Raw genomic sequence first — 18,236 nt, 5'->3', positions numbered from 1 at the left:
TAGCCTATTTATGCTAGTAGTCTACTAGCTGGTTTATTTTTTGTCAGTATCAGTATAAAACAGGAACAGTGGTTAAGTAGCAGCTTGTGAAGTCCAAAGAAGCAGCAAAAAACAAACCGATACAACTAAAACATTTATTGGTAGAGCAAAGCTTTCAGGTACAACAACCCTTCTTCAGTGCAGAGTAAAAAGCAAACTCACTGAGTTACTTAAATACCAATCCAATAGCAATCATTCAATAAAAACACAGCCAATAAAAGGGGCAAGTTTCCAATTAAACATACAGATGAAACAATAAAAACTAATTAAAGGCAGAACAAAAAATAACTGTTCTACCTTAAACATAACATCCTATCTTTTAGGACTGGTTTGAGCATAATCATTTTGTTAACACCAGGCAAAACTTCCGCTTGTAAAAGTGTAATCCATTTATATTCTTTCAACTCCAATTTATTATTAATGTCACCTCACCTGATTGTTTTCTGAAGCACAGTTAGCACTCTAAACTATGTGTTGGACCATTTTCACTAATATGTTTAGCTAGTGAGTTTGTTAAGTTACTTCTTTTTATGTCAGACCTGTGTTCTATAATCCTATCTCTAAGCTGTCTAGTAGATTTTCCTACATAGAAGGCTCACAGGTCCGACATGTTGCAAGATAAACAATATAACAAGTATTACATGTTGCAAAACATTTAATATGATAAATTACACCACTGGTGGGATGTGTAAATATGACATCACTGTCAATGGATGCACAACAACTGCAATTATAGCAGGGGACAGTTCCCTTCTTTGTTGTAAGCTGGTCCATATTCGTACACTTTAGATCTTTATAGCACAGTTTTTGTTTTAAGCTCTCACAATTCCGATAGGCAAATCTAGCTTTTTTCAGGAATAAGACCCTGTAGTTCAGTAAAACTTCTCAGAATACACCAGTTGTTGTTAATTATATCCCTAAAGCCATCACTACACCTACTAAATGTAGTAAGATAGCGTAATATATTTATAGGATCCAAATCAGGTTACATTTGGTTATTAGTGCATCGTTCACTAAAATAAGGAGGGTATCTAACATCCTTGTTCTCAAGAACTTCTTTTTTCAAATCAACTAGAAATTTCCTATCATATCCCCTTTCAGCAAACTCATCATTAGGCAGTTACTACACTGCCTCAGGATGCCCATATCCACAAGTCCAGAAAAAGAGATGACAGTGAAGCACCTATTTAATATACCACATCCTTAGTAGATGGGAAGGAGTAGGATAAAGTCACGTAAAGGTCAAAGTCAGAGTGTTTGTTATTATACTATTAGATGAACTGCAGTAGTACTGCCCTCTGCACAAACTGGCAACTCTCCTGAAGTGAAAAGTGGGTGACTATGGAGAACATTTCCTATACAAGATTTTAAACTGGATTGGTTTGCTTGTATACAAGGCTCTGGGAACCATGAGCACAATCTCACAAAAATGTAATTCTTTTATACCAGCAGGATGAAAGAGTTTTATATAGTTAATCCCTCAGGCCAATTGGATAAACATGCAATAAACCTTCCACAAGCAGTTTCTAACATGGATGGTTGAATTCAGCTCTCTGCTCTCACCAGTGTGCAAAAGAACCCTCTTAATGTAAAACAAATTGGTTTTGAGTTCATGTGCACTAACAAATGCTTTACAACAAAGTCAGAATTCCTGCAGTATCAAGAATCCTTGGAAATAAGTTTACTAACCCTGAGAAATGTTCACAAAATGCAGAAAAAAGTGTGCAATGTAAGAGAACTACAACAAAACAGAAAAGATTTGCAAAACTTAAAAATATTTTGGGAGAATCAGGAGAACTTTGACAAACTCATAACAGCTTTTGCAGTATCAGAGGAGATCAGGATATATCAGAATATTGTTAAAACAACCTAAGTGCAGTACAGTAACAAACAGATGGTGTTTCTTTAACAGGTATAGGCTGAAAAACAGTGATAAATTCAATCAGATCAATAATGGCAGTGCAGAAGTGTTGAACAATATTGAGACAGTTAGAGCAAGTGCAAAATGAAAAATAAATAAATAAATAAAATGTGTAGGTCCTGATTGTTTTAGAACCAATCCAAATCTTGTAGTCACAGGTGTCCAAGCCAGGCACATAAAAGCACTGAATAAATGAGCACAGTCTCACAAAAATGTAATTATTTTATACCAGCAGGATGAAAGACTATTACAAGTTAAGCCCTCAGCAAAATCAGATAAACACACAAAAACCTTCCACCAGCAGTTTCTAACTTGGATGGGTGGAATTCAGCTCTCTGCTCCCACCAGAGTGCAAAAAAAAATCTTACTGTAAAATGAACTGGTTTTGAGCTCAAGTACAGTAGCAAATGATTAGATGTTGTAAAATTTTTTTTATGCATTAAAATTAGATATGGCCGTTTCCAAGCTTGCGCCAGCGAAAAACTCTCAGCTAAGACCTACCCATAATGCCCCCTCCTAGTTACTCCAGATCTCATTTGCCACGTTCCTCATCAGACGTGCTAGCCATCTCTCTCAAAGCTAAGTGGAAAATTGTGATTTTTAAGATAGTTTCTCCACAAAATTTCTTACTTTTTACTAAATTTAGCCTTTTCTCACTGCCGCCTATAACCTACTTATATTCCTACCCTTTACGTTGGAAATTAAATTTCTATCATTGTTGGTACTGTCGCTCTCTCCTGCCTTTGGTAGGCCCTTCCTTACCACTTGTGATAATTTTTAAATACCATCGTTGGTATTCTCTCACTTTTTTCTCTCCCTTCTTTTGTTTTTTTCTATTAGGATAGCCTTACTATGTCAGACAAACCTGAGATGGGGTTTAAGCAGTGTTGTGACAAGGTGGGCATAAGATGCCCAACTCAGACGGACATGCTCGTTGTGTATATTGTTTGGGTGTGGACCATATTAAAGCTGACTGTGACATTTGTGCTAGTTTTAGTAATCGTACACTATCAGAACGTAAAAATAAGCTTATTTTAAAAGGATTAATTAAGACACCTTTTTCGGAGGTTCTGTCTGAGTCAGAGGTCTCACCCCTCCAAACACCAAAAAAAAAATCATAAGGAAAAATGGAGTCACTCGTTTCCTACATCTCTGTCAGTTACGGAACTGAGTCGGTTCCATGCTTCTCCAGCACCCTCAGCGCAGACCTCTCTGGCACCAGGCTCTGTATCTCCTCCCTCGGTGCTGTCTATGATATTCACCCCTATTTCAGTTCCAACCTCGGCACCACTGACTTCGGTGCCATCCTTGGTTCCGACATTGGCTAGTATGACTGTATCAGATTCGGCTCCATCCACGGCCACTGTGCCAAAATTTGTCATTTTTAAGCCTGTTTGTAGGATGCCAACATTATTTGGGGATTCAGTGATTGCTCCCAGCTTACATTTGTCAGCAAATTTGGTGAACCAGAGGCCTCCAACATTGGTCTTCACTTCAGAAAAGTATATACCAAACAGGAGAGGTCCCATCTCTGAGCTCTGTGGGACACCAATAGCAACAGTTTTGCTATCAGAACTGGATTCACCTATATGGATAACATGTTTACTGTCAGTGAGCCAGTTGGCCATCCATCTGATGATGTAGAGGTTTATGACCAACTCAGTAAGTTTATCTCTGATCCCTGAGTAGGGGGATTGTGTCAAAAGCTTTGTCCAGGTCTGGATAAGTGGTGTGTACCATTTTATCCTCATCCAAGGGGCTGGTGACTTTCTCAAAGAAGCCCATCAGACTGAATAGGTAAGACCTCCTTTTGACAAAGCAAAATTGGGCTTGGTCCAGTTTTTGGAGGGTTTCTATGTCATTATTGATCAGGTCCAGGATTGCAGATAATAGTAGTCAAGCTTATGGGTCTTTAGTTCCCTGGATCAGTTGATGAGCCCCCCTTGTAAAGAGGGATGAATGTAGCAGTTCTCCATTCCTTTGGGACAAAGCTTGTTTGGAAGCTGTGGTTAAAGATGGTTTCTAGTGGTCCTGATAGATTCTCTCTTAAGCTATATAAGAAGCATCCTGGAATGTTGTTGGGACCCATGGAGGCTGTGTTCTTGGCTTTAGCAAGCGCAGTAAGGACCTATTCCCTTGCAATGAACGGTAGGGGATGGTTGCAGGTATTTCTTTGGGTGTGGTAGGAGGTGATGGTGGAGAAGTTTGAACTGACCTTGTCCAGCAGGGTTGCTATAGTTTTAGGTTGGGTGTGTTGTCATCAGTGATTATCTACTTTGCTGAGCATTTCCCCTGACATTACGAACATAAGTAAAAAAGCCTTATGGTTATATTTCACCTGGGAGGCTATCTTTGTCTTATAGTTTGCTTTATCTGATTTGACCAGCTCTCTAATTTGTTTGTTTAGACTGGTGAGTGTCTTTTTCCACTGATTCGTCTGTTCCTTCTTGGATTTTGGAGAGGATTTTTTTCCTTTTGTTGAATAGCGTATTTATGCTAGTAGTCTACCAGCTGGTTTATTTTTTGTCAGTATCAGTATAAAACAGGAACAGTGGTTAAGTAGCAGCTTGTGAAGTCCAAAGAAGCAGCAAAAAACAAACCAATACAACTAAAACATTTATTGGTAGAGCAAAGTTTTCAGGTACAACAACCCTTCTTCAGTGCAGAGTAAAAAGTAAACTCACTGAGTTACTTAAATACCAATCCAATAGCAATCATTCAATAAAAACACAGTCAATAAAAGGGGTAAGTTTCCAATTAAACATACAGATGAAACGATAAAAAAACTAATTAAAGGCAGAACAAAAAATAACTGTTCTACCTTAAACATAATATCCTATCTTTTAGGACTGGTTTGAGCGTAATCATTTTGTTAACACCAGGCAAAACTTTCGCTTGTAAAAGTGTAATCCATTTATATTCTTTCAACTCCAATTTATTATTAATGTCACCTCCCCTGATTGTTTTCTGAAGCACAGTTAGCACTCTAAACTATGTGTTGGACCATTCTCACTAATATGTTTAGCTAGTGAGTTTGTTAAGTTACTTCTTTTTATGTCAGACCTGTGTTCTATAATCCTATCTCTAAGCTGACTAGTAGATTTTCCTACATAGAAGGCTCACAGGTCCGACATGTTGCAAGATAAACAATATAACAAGTATTACATGTTGCAAAACATTTAATATGATAAATTACACCACTGGTGGGATGTGTAACTATGACATCACTGTTAATGGATGCACAACAACTGCAATTATAGCAGGGGACAGTTCCCTTTTTTGTTGTAAGCTGGTCCATATTCGTACACTTTAGATCTTTATAGCACAGTTTTTGTTTAAAGCTCTCAAAATTCCAATAGGCAAATCTAACTTTTTTCAGGAATAAGACCCTGTAGTTCAGTACAACTTCTCAGAATACACCAGTTGTTGTTAATTATATCCCTAAAGCCATCACTACACCTACTAAATGTAGTAAGATAGTGTAATATATTTATAGGATCCAAATCAGGTTACATTTGGTTATTAGTGCATTGTTCACTAAAATAAGGAGGGTATCTAACATCCTTGTTCTCAAGAACTTCTTTTTTCAAATCAACTAGAAATTTCCTATCATATCCCCTTTCAGCAAATTCATCATTAGGCAGTTACTACACTGCCTCAGGATGCCCATATCCACCAGTCCAGAAAAAGAGATGACAGTGAAGCACCTATTTAATATACCACATCCTTAGTAGATGCGAAGGAGTAGGATAAAGTCACGTAAAGGTCAAAGTCAGAGTGTAGTTCAAGAAATCCCAAGGATCTTTTCATGATACTCATGGTGAGCATTCCCCTGGGGGAGAGGGGGCAACTCATCTGGAAGATGCCCCTTTCATCAGCATAACCAGGGTTCTAGAGATTCATTCTCCAGCAGACCCTACCAGCACTCCTGAGTGGTGGCCTGATTGCTTTCCTCTGGAGGCAGTCAGGTGTCGCTTTGCTCTGCACCTACCAGCCTGGCGACTTATTACTACTGGTGTCTGGGTGCAGAGAATAATATCCAGAGGCTACCAAATACTATTCAATTTAACTCCCAGACCCGTCAAATGAATCCCCGATGTGCCACCCAATCAGAGGGAATTAGCAGCCTTAAAAATAGAAAAGCTGCTAAGAAAAAGAGTCATCCAACTAGTCCCACCAGACCAGACAGGATCCGGGTTTTACTCAAGGTTCTTTTTAGCACCAAAGCAGACAGGGGACTGGTGACCAATCCTGGATCTCAGCCTATTGAAGAAATTTATCAAACCTAAAAAATTCTGGATGGTCATGGTACAGTCCATTCGTCCCTTCCTAGGGAGGGACAACTGTATGTGCTGTATAGACCTCCAGGACATATACTACCACATAAAGATGGATCGTCACTCCCAGAGGTTTCTCTGCTTCCAGCTGGGAGCCAATCACTACCAGTTCAGGGCACTGCCCTTCGGTCTCTCGACAGCCCCCCCGAGTGTTCACCAAATGTATGGCAGTTTTGGTAGCTCATCTTTGACCACAGGGATTCCAGGTGTTTCTGTATCTAGACGATTGGTTCCTTGCCGCTCCAACCAGGAATCTCCTAGTCTGCAGCCTCTCTTACACTCAAGGTCTTGCTCTCTGCTTGGGGATTACAATCAACAAGGACAAATCTCAAATGTCCCCAACAAAGACACTGGAATTTATTGGAGCAGTCTTCGACACAGCATCCTGTCAAGCTTCTCTCCCTCCTCACAGGCTTTCCAAAATAAGACACCAAATCCAAGACATTCTTCCTCAGACCTATGTACCAGCATGTCTTGTACTGCAACTCTTAGGCTCCATGGCGGCTGCCATTATATTAGTACCACTGGCGAGGCTGCACATGAGAATCCTGCAGTGGCTCCTTTCTGCACAATGGTCATTTTTAACTCACCCACTCGACCACATGATGCGTCTTACAAACCGTTGCAAGGAAGAAATGCTATGGTGGATGAAGCCACAAACGAATCTTTGGTGTCAACCATTCTGTCTTCCACAGCCTATGGCCACGGTGACCATGGATGCTTTCCTGTTAGGGTGGGGGGCATTTCCAAGGAAAGATGGTCCAAGGCACCTGGTCCCCCATGGAGGATAATTTGCACATAAATGTCCTGGAACTGAGGGCAGTTCTCTTAGCATTGCAAGCATTCCATACATCCCTACCTGCTAGGACCATTGCAATTCAGTCAGGCAATATGTCAGTCCTCTGGTATATCAACAAGCAAGGCAGAACCAGGTCTTACCCCCTGTGTCAGGAAGTCATGAGGATTTGGCACTGAGCGATAGCTTCTAACCGCTTTCTTATAGCAACGCACATTCCCAGGAGTTCCAACCTTATTACAGACAATCTAAGCAGGAACATCCTGATGCCTCACGAGTGGTCCCTCAACCCTGTAACAGCGGATCACATCTTCCGATGCTGGGGCAAGCCTTGCTGTGATCTGTTTGCTTCCCCCTAAACAACAAATGCAGAAGCTACTTTGCCCTGATCCCCCCCCCCCCTCAGGGGGAACCCCAGAGGGATGATCTAACACACGATTAGCCCTCAGGTCTACTGTATGCCTTTCCCCTGTCTTCCCTCATTCCAAAATTTCTCCAGAAAGCTCAGAGGTTGAGAAGCAAAGTGATCCTCATCACCCCCTATTGGCCCCGTCAAGTCTGATTCTCGTTTCTGTGGCCTCATTTGATTCACAGCCCGTGGATCCTGGATCATTCCCAAGACCTGTTATCTCATCCTCAGGGACTGACTCATCCCAATCTCCACAGTCTCAAGCTGACAGCTTGGTTCGTCCACTTCCAGTGATTGCCAGGCTGCCTGACATCCCATCGCCTGTTCGTGAAATTCTTTTGGCTTCACACAAACCTTCCACCAGGAAAGTTTATTCTAGTAAATGGACTAGGTTTTCTATTTGGACCAAAGATCAGAACATAGATCCCTTCTCTATGTCTATTCAAAAGATCCTTCAGTATCTTCTGACTCTTTTACATGCAGGAGCCTTAGCATGGACGATCACTGTACATTTAGCAGCTATCGCCAATTTTCAAAATGGATTTGATAATTCTTCAATTATGTCACACCACCTATGGAAGACATTCTTGAAAGGAGTATTGCACATTAAACCTCCGGTCAAGCCTCCGTTAGAACCCTTGGACCTGCTGCTTCAGTCTCTCACAGGTTCTCCTTTCAAGTCTTTTGATTCATGTGATTTAAAGTTTTTGTCATGGAAAACCTTACTTATAGTAGCAATTACCTCAGCGAAAAGAGTATCTGAGCTGCAGGCCTTGAGTGTCAAGAGACCTTACTTGATCTTCCACATGGATAGGGTGTCCCTTCGTACTGACTCTTCTTTCTTGCCCAAGGTCATTTCTGGATTTTCCATTAACCAATCTATTGATCTGCTGGTTTTGTTCCCTCGGCATACCAACAGAGGGGAGTACCTTTTGCACATCCTTGAGGTGCATCAGCAGCTTTGTTGTTATTTGGACAGGACTAAATCTTTCAGGAAAACAGATCAATTGTTTGTGGCCTTTGCAGGACCCAGATTGGGTAAGCCTGTTTCAAAAGTGACTTTATCCTCCTGGCTTAGAAACATCATTACCTTTATCTACCAACAGAATAAGCTATCCTTACCTTCCAGAATAAAAGGCTCATTCTACCAGATCTATGGCTACTTCTGTAGCATTTAATTCCAGAGCCTCTATGGATGATATCTGCGCAGCAGCTACTTGAGCAAGACATCATATCTTTATCTCTCATTACAAATTGGATTTGGCCTCCAGGGGATGAACATTTTTTGGTTTTATGGTGCTCAGGAATATCCTTCCTTAGGGTCACCCAAGACTCAACTAGATAGGGACTCGGTCCTAATTGTAATGAATAAACAAAGATTTACAACATCAGATAAAGAAGTTATGTCTTACCATAACATTCCATCTGTGTTGTAGATCTTTGTTCATTCATTACTTCCTGCCCTCCTTTCCCCTGCCTGGACTCCTGGTGGACTTTAGGAACTCCTGGTTAGGATATTTGCTCAGACAGAGCCTTCTACTATTTTTCTATTACTATTATATAGGGGTGGGAAAACTCGATCTGGAGTAACTAGGAGAGGGGCATTATGGGTAAGTCTTAGCTGAGAGTTTTTGGCTGGTGCGAGCTTGGAAACGGCCGTATCGGTTCCGAGGATGGAACTGAAGTCCTAATTGTAATGAATGAACAAAGATCTACAACACACATGGAACATTATGGTTAGACATAACTTCCTTTTTTACAAGAAAACTTGGAATTCCTGCAGTATCAGGAATCCTTGAAAATATGTTTACTAACATTGAGAAATGTTCACAAAATACAGAAAAAACACACAATAAACCTTCCACTATCAGTTTCCAACTTAGATGGGTTGAATTTGGCTCTCTGCTCCCACCAGAGTGCAAAAGAACCCTGTTAATGTAAAATGAACTGGTTTTGAACTCAAGTGCACTAACAAATGCTTTACAAACAAAAGTTGGAATTCCTGCAGTATCAGGAATCCTTAGAAATAAGTTCACTAACCCTGAAATTTTTTCATAAAATACAGAAAAAAGCTGCAATGTAAGAGAACTGCAACAATGCAGAATAATTTTGCAAAACTTAAAGAAATATGTTGGCAGACTCAGGAAAACTGTCAAACTCAGAACAGCTTTTGCAGTATCAGAGGAGATTAGGAAATATCAGAATACGGTAACAAACAGATGGTGCTTCTTTAACAAGTACAGGCTGAAAAACAATGATGAATTCAACCAAATCAATAAATGCAACAAAGAAGTATTATATAGCACTGAGACAGTTTGTGGGAGTTATGCTTATGTTGTCTGTTCACTCAGAATGGTGTAGGCATTAATGAATCCCAGGGTAATTGTTATGGAAAATAAAAGTATTGTATGTTCCCCTAGGCATGATTGTTACCTGATCTCAAGAACTTGAAAATTACAGCTTGAGTATTTACCTTCTCAGAATGCATGTAGTTCAGCAGCTCAATATTTGTGCAAGTACAACAAAAATGTAAGCATTTTTGCAGGAAGGAAAGGCCTCTGCCACTACCTTGTGGCAGGCAAGCTTCCCCATGCCCCATAACTTTATTATTCTCATTCTGACATCACTGCACTTTGTACAAAGAGTGCTCACTGAAGGTAACATAAATCCATTCTTGTTGTTTCTCCAAATTACCAAAACCTCAGTGCAGGACTGCTCATGTCTTGCTAAAAAGCATGTACATCAGTCTAGGTCTGCAAAGAAGTGAGCAAAGAAACCCCAAAATGATTTCCTGCTCAAGCTAACAAACACATGATGATGAAGTCCATTAGAACAAATGCAACTAAGCCAATAACATGCAAGTCCTATCGTTTGTCAAGTATAACAACTGGATCAATGTTAATAAGGTTTATTATATACCAAGCAAACATTATTAGCTTATCAGTAATAAACAGAGACTGACAATTCATCATGCATGTGGTAATGAAAAGGACATACTATCTCTTCATTTCTGTAGCAGTCACTTAGGTCTTTTCCTCACTGCCGGTTAATTCAAGCTACATTTGGTTTCTTCTTTTGCATATCTACCACTGAACTCCCTGACTACAACATTCTACTTTCTTTTTTTAACCTTTTTCAACTTGCAAAAGGCATGTAAAGTTGCAAATACAAGTATGTATGCCTTTGTTGTTATTTGGTAACTGAGCAAGCAGTCCCTGTTAAATTATTTGTTACTAAGGATTGCATCTTCTTCTTCTTGGTTAATTGTTTATAAATGTAACTGCATCGGTTCAGGCTACGGAAACATCTGTGACTGCTCCCCCCCAACACCCACTTTAATAGTTTATTGTTACCTAATTTAATTTGGTTTAAGAATGAGTTTGCATATCCTCAACTAATAACTATGCATTTTTAGTCCGAAATTAGCAATGTACATGATTTTATTTTATTTTATTTTATTTTACATTTGTTTACCGGGAAGGTCCAACTTGGGCAATGGCCCATTTCAGCAGAGGACCAGGGAGAAAAGCTCCACTACAAAAAAAAAGTTACAAATGAAATTACAACTAAAAATATTATAACAAAAATAAGTTTTTCCATTTGGAATATTTTAACCAAAGAAAATTTACATTATATTCAATTACAATTACTGCACATATATATATATATATATATATATATATATATATATATATATATATATATATATATATATATACTTTTTTTAAGTGATTAAGCATTGCATATACAAGACATACATTTGTCAGGTGTAACAATTTATGTACATGATTTTAAATGGGTCTGTTCACTATTACTTAGGCTAAAACTACCTGCATAGACTGATTGTCTCCTGCTACTGTGTTTTTTTATCTCTGCCCTTCACAGGGTTTTCTTGTTATTCCCTGTAATTCTACTGCTTTTAACACCATTCCCTTTACCCTCCTTGCAATACTAGACAGGTCCAGACATTGTTTTTATATATCCTTACAGCTAGTGACCTGAGGTTACAGTATTCCCTTTATCCACAATCTTGTCTCTTCTTTATTTCTGTGCAATCACTCTTGTCTTTTCTTACAGTCAGTAAGTTGTTATTGCTGTTATATAATTACAGCTGTATATTATTTATTTTCTGGGTAATTATGTTTAGTAATTAGACAGATGTATGTCTTACCTGCATTTACATGGCAGTGTACGATGGAATTCATTGACTGTTTTGCAAATGTGTTTTATTTTATTTTTTTTGTTTTCTTGTTCTTTACACTAATGCATTGTTTATAGCTCTGTCTGACCTTCTACTTTAAAAACTAGCATCTTAACTGTTTTTTTCTTTCCACAGTTCTCTTTTAGGTTAATTCAAGCTACAGTTGGTTTCTTTTTTTACAAAACACAACAAGGATTTGCAAATCTACCACTGAAACCCCAGAGTAAAACATTCTATGTTCCTTTTTCAGCTTGCAAAAGACATGTAATGTTGTAAATACAAATTAATTATGCTGTATGTCTTTATTGTTATTTGGTAACTGAATTAGCAGCTCCTGTTAAATTTCTTGTTAGCAAGGCTTGCATCTTTTCAGTTACTTGTTTGTAAAAGCAACTGCATGTCTGTGACTACCCCCCCCCCCCCACATACACACACACACTTTAATAATTTATCTATTGTTATCTAATTTAGTATGGACTACAAATGAGTTTGCATGTCCTCAACAAACAGGTAAGCATTTTTAGTCCATAATTAGCAATGTACATGCTTTTAAATGGGTCTCTACCATCCTCACAGTAAGACACTGTCCAGTTCGATTCTCAGCTAGAGCGTCTTTTGCGTGGAGACATGCGTGAATGGACGTACCTTCATTGAAGGTTGTGTGTCAGGCCTGGCAAGCCGGTACATAAAAATCAACTGCTAATCATTAGCGGACCGGAGTTCCGCTGTGGCGATCCCTAACCGGGAAAAGCCGAAAGACACAAACAAACCATTACCTGTTTTGGATCTGAAGAAGGCACAGCTAAAAGTGCTTATCCTTTTAACCACATTTGTAGCACAATGTATTTTAGTTTTCAGCTTGTCCCAACATCAACCATAAAAAAATTACTAGCCAGGTTAAAAGCAATAACCTTAGCTGCCAATAATTTTACCACTGAGTTCCTCAAAATAGATGCAGAAACACCAGCCTTCCCTGTCTCCATTTTAATCAACTAGTCAGTACCTGAAAACTATGTCCCAGCTACCTGGAAAAAATCCATTATTAAACCCCTTCACAAAGGAGGTACTTCAGCAGAGTTAACAAACTATAGACCTATTGCTATCCTATCACCCCTTTCTAAAATCCATGAGAAATGTATTCACTCAGCTTCTGAAATGTATACCCAAATGCAACCCCCCCCTCTCCAACACCCAGCATGGTTTCAGGCCAACCCATAACACTACTACTGCCCTCCTCAACTTCACCAACAAAGTAAACCAAGCAAGAAATGAGGGCAACATTGTTTCTTCACTTTTCCTTGACCTTTCCAAAGAATTTGACAAAGTATCTTACCAAAAGCTCCTCTTTGAACTTGCAACACTAAGTCTCACTTACCCCTCCCTCTCCCAATTTCACAATTAGTTATGCAGTCATGAGCAGGCAAGTAAATGGCAACAAAATGTTTCAGCATTTTTCTACAAACACCTTTATTGAATTATCACTTGAGACATAGGCAAATTTACATTAATATTAAAGTAATCAAACTATATTAACACAACAAACATATTTCATATATATTGCTATATATCATATAACCTAAGCAAATTTACATACATTATATCATTTGCTGCCTTTTTTTAACAAGAAATATATTTATTAAACCATCAATTACTACATATGCAATCATACATTTATATAAATGAAAGCAAACCACACCAATAGCTTCCCAGTCTTTTTGTAGCTTATTGCTCCTCCTCATATTGCACTTATTTCCTAAACTCTTACTTTTTCTCCTTCTCTCACACCCCGACATTAACTACAGTTCTTCCTCTGTTTATCATCCTGCTCATTTCCTTAACTTCTCCTTTCATATATCTTATCATTTTTAATCTACATTCTACTTGTTTGGCTGTAATTTATTACTAAACTCAAAAACACCCCACTTTGAACTTTTCCCTGCTGCCATCATACTATAAATACATTAATTGTTACTGTATGTTATTTCTCTATTCAATACTTAACCAATTTATGTTATTATCTCTCTTGTTTTTATGTTAAAATGTTACGTTCATGTAACAAATATTTAAAAACTTAATAAGCTCATGTATAGATGTTTTACCCTGCAATTATACATTTGCATCATGTGTAACTTAAATGTGGAGCTTTACTTCCCAGGACTCTTCTGAAAATGGATTTTGCCTAGTCAGACTTTTTCCAGTCAACACAGAAAAATAAATAAATACATACATACATACTAACTTTATGTTCTTAGTTTCTGTCTCAGTTACTGTTACAGCTAACATTTACTTTCTTGCATTTTCCTGTAACTACTGCTTACTATACCCATGTGTTAAACCTACAAATCAGTATTTATGGTAGGGGCAAGATTTTTATATATAAAAATGAATTCTTTGCCTGGGGATCCCTTTCTGTCTCCAGTAGCATTATGCATGGAAAAAGCTTTGGGTTGTACTAATTTTAGTTTAGAGCTTTGTTGATATGGGGATAAGTAGAGCTTATGTTGCGCACTAAGGACATGCTCATATAATTAAATACTGACACAAATTAATGCATGAAATTACAGAAAGAGTTCTACAGCGTTTGATCAATGACAGCTGTTCTACAAGTATGTAATAGTCCTGCCTCAGTCAAAAGAAGGGTTTAATCAAAATTGCTAAAGCTTATCTAGTCAAAGGTGATCGTTAAAGAGCTTTAAACCTTTTTAATCTTATATTACTACTTTTCAGTTACTCCTTCTACCTTTATTCAAACTGTGTTCAGTGATTAAAGTTTCATTAGCAGGGGGTCACTGCTTTGTTAAGATTTAACTTTTTATCATCTAAATAAATGTTGCCAACCCTTTATTTAACGAAGGGATGAGTGACATGAAATTTTACAATTTATCTGTGGCAGAGAGAACAGCATTAGACCTATTAAAATTAAATTCAGATATCGTTATTAAATGTGCTGATAATGTGGGTGCAGGTGACATTGTAGTTAAGGAAAAAACGTTTCTCCTTAATGCTATCTTTGATTTATTAAATTATGAAACAGCATATATTAGGCTAAATTAAAACAAAACAAAGTGTTATTCAAAATATTAAAAATAATAATGTTTATTCACTGTATTTAAATGGTAGTTTGGCACTGGAACATTTGAACTATTTTTATATTATGAATACCATTATTCCTACTTATTATGTGTTTCCAAATATTCATAAAGATAAAAAGACCCCTTCTATGAGTCCAGTTGTCTTCTTGAGAGGTTGGTTGATACACTGGAACATTTCACTCTGAGGCTCTACTGAAAATGTGCTCTGCCCCAGTCAGACTTTCCAGGTAAATAAATGTTAAAGAAATAAATTATATCATGAACAGATGTTAAAAAGGTGTTTGCATTTTTCAAAAAGTTTTATATATGATAGTAATGATTTCCACAAGAAATTATGTTCATGCTATCTATATAATAACAATGACTCCTTTATACTTCTGACTGTGTTTATAGATTGTTTTTACAGTGATATCAAATAATACTGATATTGAATTTACAAAATAATGTTTTTATATTTTAAGAGTCTTACTTTTTGCAAAGTCAGGGTATAGTCATACAAACACTACTAGCCAATACCTATAAATATTTGGTCCTAGCTACATGAGAAATCAAATTTATATTTAGCAACACAAATACATTTTTACCCAGATTGTTATTCTACAGAAGACTTATGGATGATATATTAATTTTATGGAATAATAACACATGATATTAATGAACTCATGCTTTATTTAACTAACATAACAATTTTTTTCAAAGTTCCAGAGTGCCTTTTCTTGTTTTGAATTTTTTTTTAAACATTTATTTAGATAACACATCTGATGGTGTTTAAAATAACAAGTACATACAAAAGAAGTTAGAAGGAATACTTCATAGAACAAGTATGCACCCACTGCATATGTTTCTTAATATAGTGAGGGGATCAAATACTATGTTTATCCCAGTTAAATACTGAGGACATGTTTTTTTGCCAACAAATAACTGAATAAACAGATTGTTTTCACTTTAGGGGTTACAAAACTAATTTATTATTAAAGGAGAGGCAAAGAATTTTAGATAAACATAAAGATGCATCTGGTCCAATCCTCAGTGACCGAGGATATGTTAATCATAATAGCCAATGGACCACTAACCATCATAACCTTTGAGGTATGACACCATGTGATAGACATACTACAAAGAAATAATACATAAACACTGCACATATTACAAGTGCTAGAACCTTTATGCAGTGTTATATTAGATGTAGCCTCATTTGGTTACAAAACAACTTTTAGGTTGAAACATATGCTTTGCTACAAAGAACAGAATAGTGCTATTAACAATAGATGTAGCCAAAGGATGCACACTTTCCCATTTAATAAATGCAGTCTTTGTAAGTACATCCTAAAGAATAATATATTCATAGATCCATTACCTAACAGAAGATATTCTAGTAAAACATATCTGATTGTGATATGAAACATGTAATATACTTAGCCTAATGTCAAGTTTACTCATCATTTTATGTGGGCAAAACAGATTGCAAACTAAAAGAGAGTATGATAATTTATTACATAATAAGAGATGTGTTATGACTAATACTCTTTTTTAAACATATAGCAGATAAAGATTCAACACACAATTACAAGTACATGGTATTACAGGTTATATTAGAATCTGATAGGGGTGGTGATATCATCATTAAGGAAGAGAACACATAATACCAATGGATTAATGCACAATACTGATACATATCCAGGTCTAAATGAGACCAGCACTTGAAAACCAGTTCTAAAGTTGAGAAACTTGTTTTTATATTTTTATATGTCATCTCGTTTTAAATATTATAATCTACCCATGAATTATTTGGAAATAGATCATGTGACTTCAAGATTTTATACATGTATATGTGTCAATGTTAAATGAAATATACCTGAAGAAGTTTTTTTGAAGATTATGTTCTTGCTTGGTGACTTGAGTGGGCTTTCATTTGTTAATACTTAAAACACACTTTCCAAACTTATCAACATTTCATTCATGTGGGGGACATCTCCTCCACATCCCCCAATGCGGAAGCAAACCCCACCCCCATACTTAAATATACTAACTGCATGGTCAGACAACAATGACATAATTGAAATGCCTACTATTATGCTACAGTTAACAGAACATAATTTGACTGTAGGATAACTCAATCAAGCAGCCCAGTTGCCTCACCTGCACTTGACAAAAGCAGTTCTAGATAGAATTGCATGTATCTCTATATATAGATTGCATTTTCTGAAGGCATTTTGTTTTTCAGATTCATATGCTGAGTGTATGTATCTGTTAAGCATAATGTACCATGCTGTATGTTTTAGTTGTCTCTCTTTCCATTTAAGAAAAAACTGTGATATCCAGGTGAAGTCTTCTTTTATCCCTAGGTCTAACATATTTTAGTACTATAGTTTGATAAAACATAAATAAATTATTATCCATAATATTCTCAAATATGAGAAAGTTTCTTCTGCAACCCATCTACATGTTTTTTCTCTTACAGGAAGATAAATAAATTGCTTCCTTTCTCCTTGAAGCTATCTAAGCTGTATATCAGAAATTGTAATTAGGCTTTTTATTATTGTGTCTCTGTTCTCATTTTGAAATGCTGGTGTATGTTGCAAGCTTTGTTTAAGATGTTTCCTTTGTATTTAGCTATCCTTACTTTTCATTTGCCTCATATAGTTTCTTTTAATGGTAACCATTTGAAATGTCAGGACTCACTAGACTGAGTCCCAAAACTCAAAAACTGAAGAGCCAAAAAAAGGACTTACATATGGTGATCTCAGAGTTGCCATATTTATGATCTGGGAGTGTAAGAGTTTATCCCCTCAACAAAACGAAATATAAAAGAGAAGAGAATTTTCAAGATTCGCTGTTGTTTTGTAGTTTTGGCTTTTTTTTTTGCCTTGTTGGCACTCGGCATTTTGGGTGCCAACATTTCAAGAAATAACCATCCTAAATTCTATCACTAGACGACAGGTTAGTCAGTCACATTACTATGTATAGAAACGAATGACACTTTCTGGGTTATATGTCATGGAATGAATGTCCAGTGTTTTCCATAAATACGGATATTTTCATGATTGTTGTACTAGTTAATGGGTTGTTTATCACTTGATAGTAATAGTATCTAATAAGTAATAAGAAGGAATAGGCTCTTTTCAGTGATTATGAAATCTGAAACTCTTGTACAGATACTATTTGTCATCAAGAAATCCATTTTTCCTAATTAAATAACTTAAAGTTAAATAGGTGAGGCTTCTCACTATTGAGGCTAATCTCTCATTTTTGGCAACAGAATGGGACCACATTATTCTTATTCTTATGGAGAAGTTACCAGTTAAGCTGCAAACCTTGCATCAGCATGAGGAGCAAACTCTATGCACAATGATAATTAAGGTCAGGATATCGTGTTAACTGTTGCCAACCCTCTCGATTCAGTGCCACACTCCTTCCTTCTTCAGCACTCATGCCTGACTG

Source organism: Protopterus annectens, chromosome 10.part0 (assembly GCF_019279795.1).
Source record: "Protopterus annectens isolate FY-2018-M chromosome 10.part0, PAN1.0, whole genome shotgun sequence".
In the NCBI taxonomy this organism is placed as follows: domain Eukaryota; kingdom Metazoa; phylum Chordata; order Ceratodontiformes; family Protopteridae; genus Protopterus; species Protopterus annectens.
The sequence above is the reverse complement of the archived record's forward strand: the minus strand, read 5'-3'. Positions refer to the sequence as shown.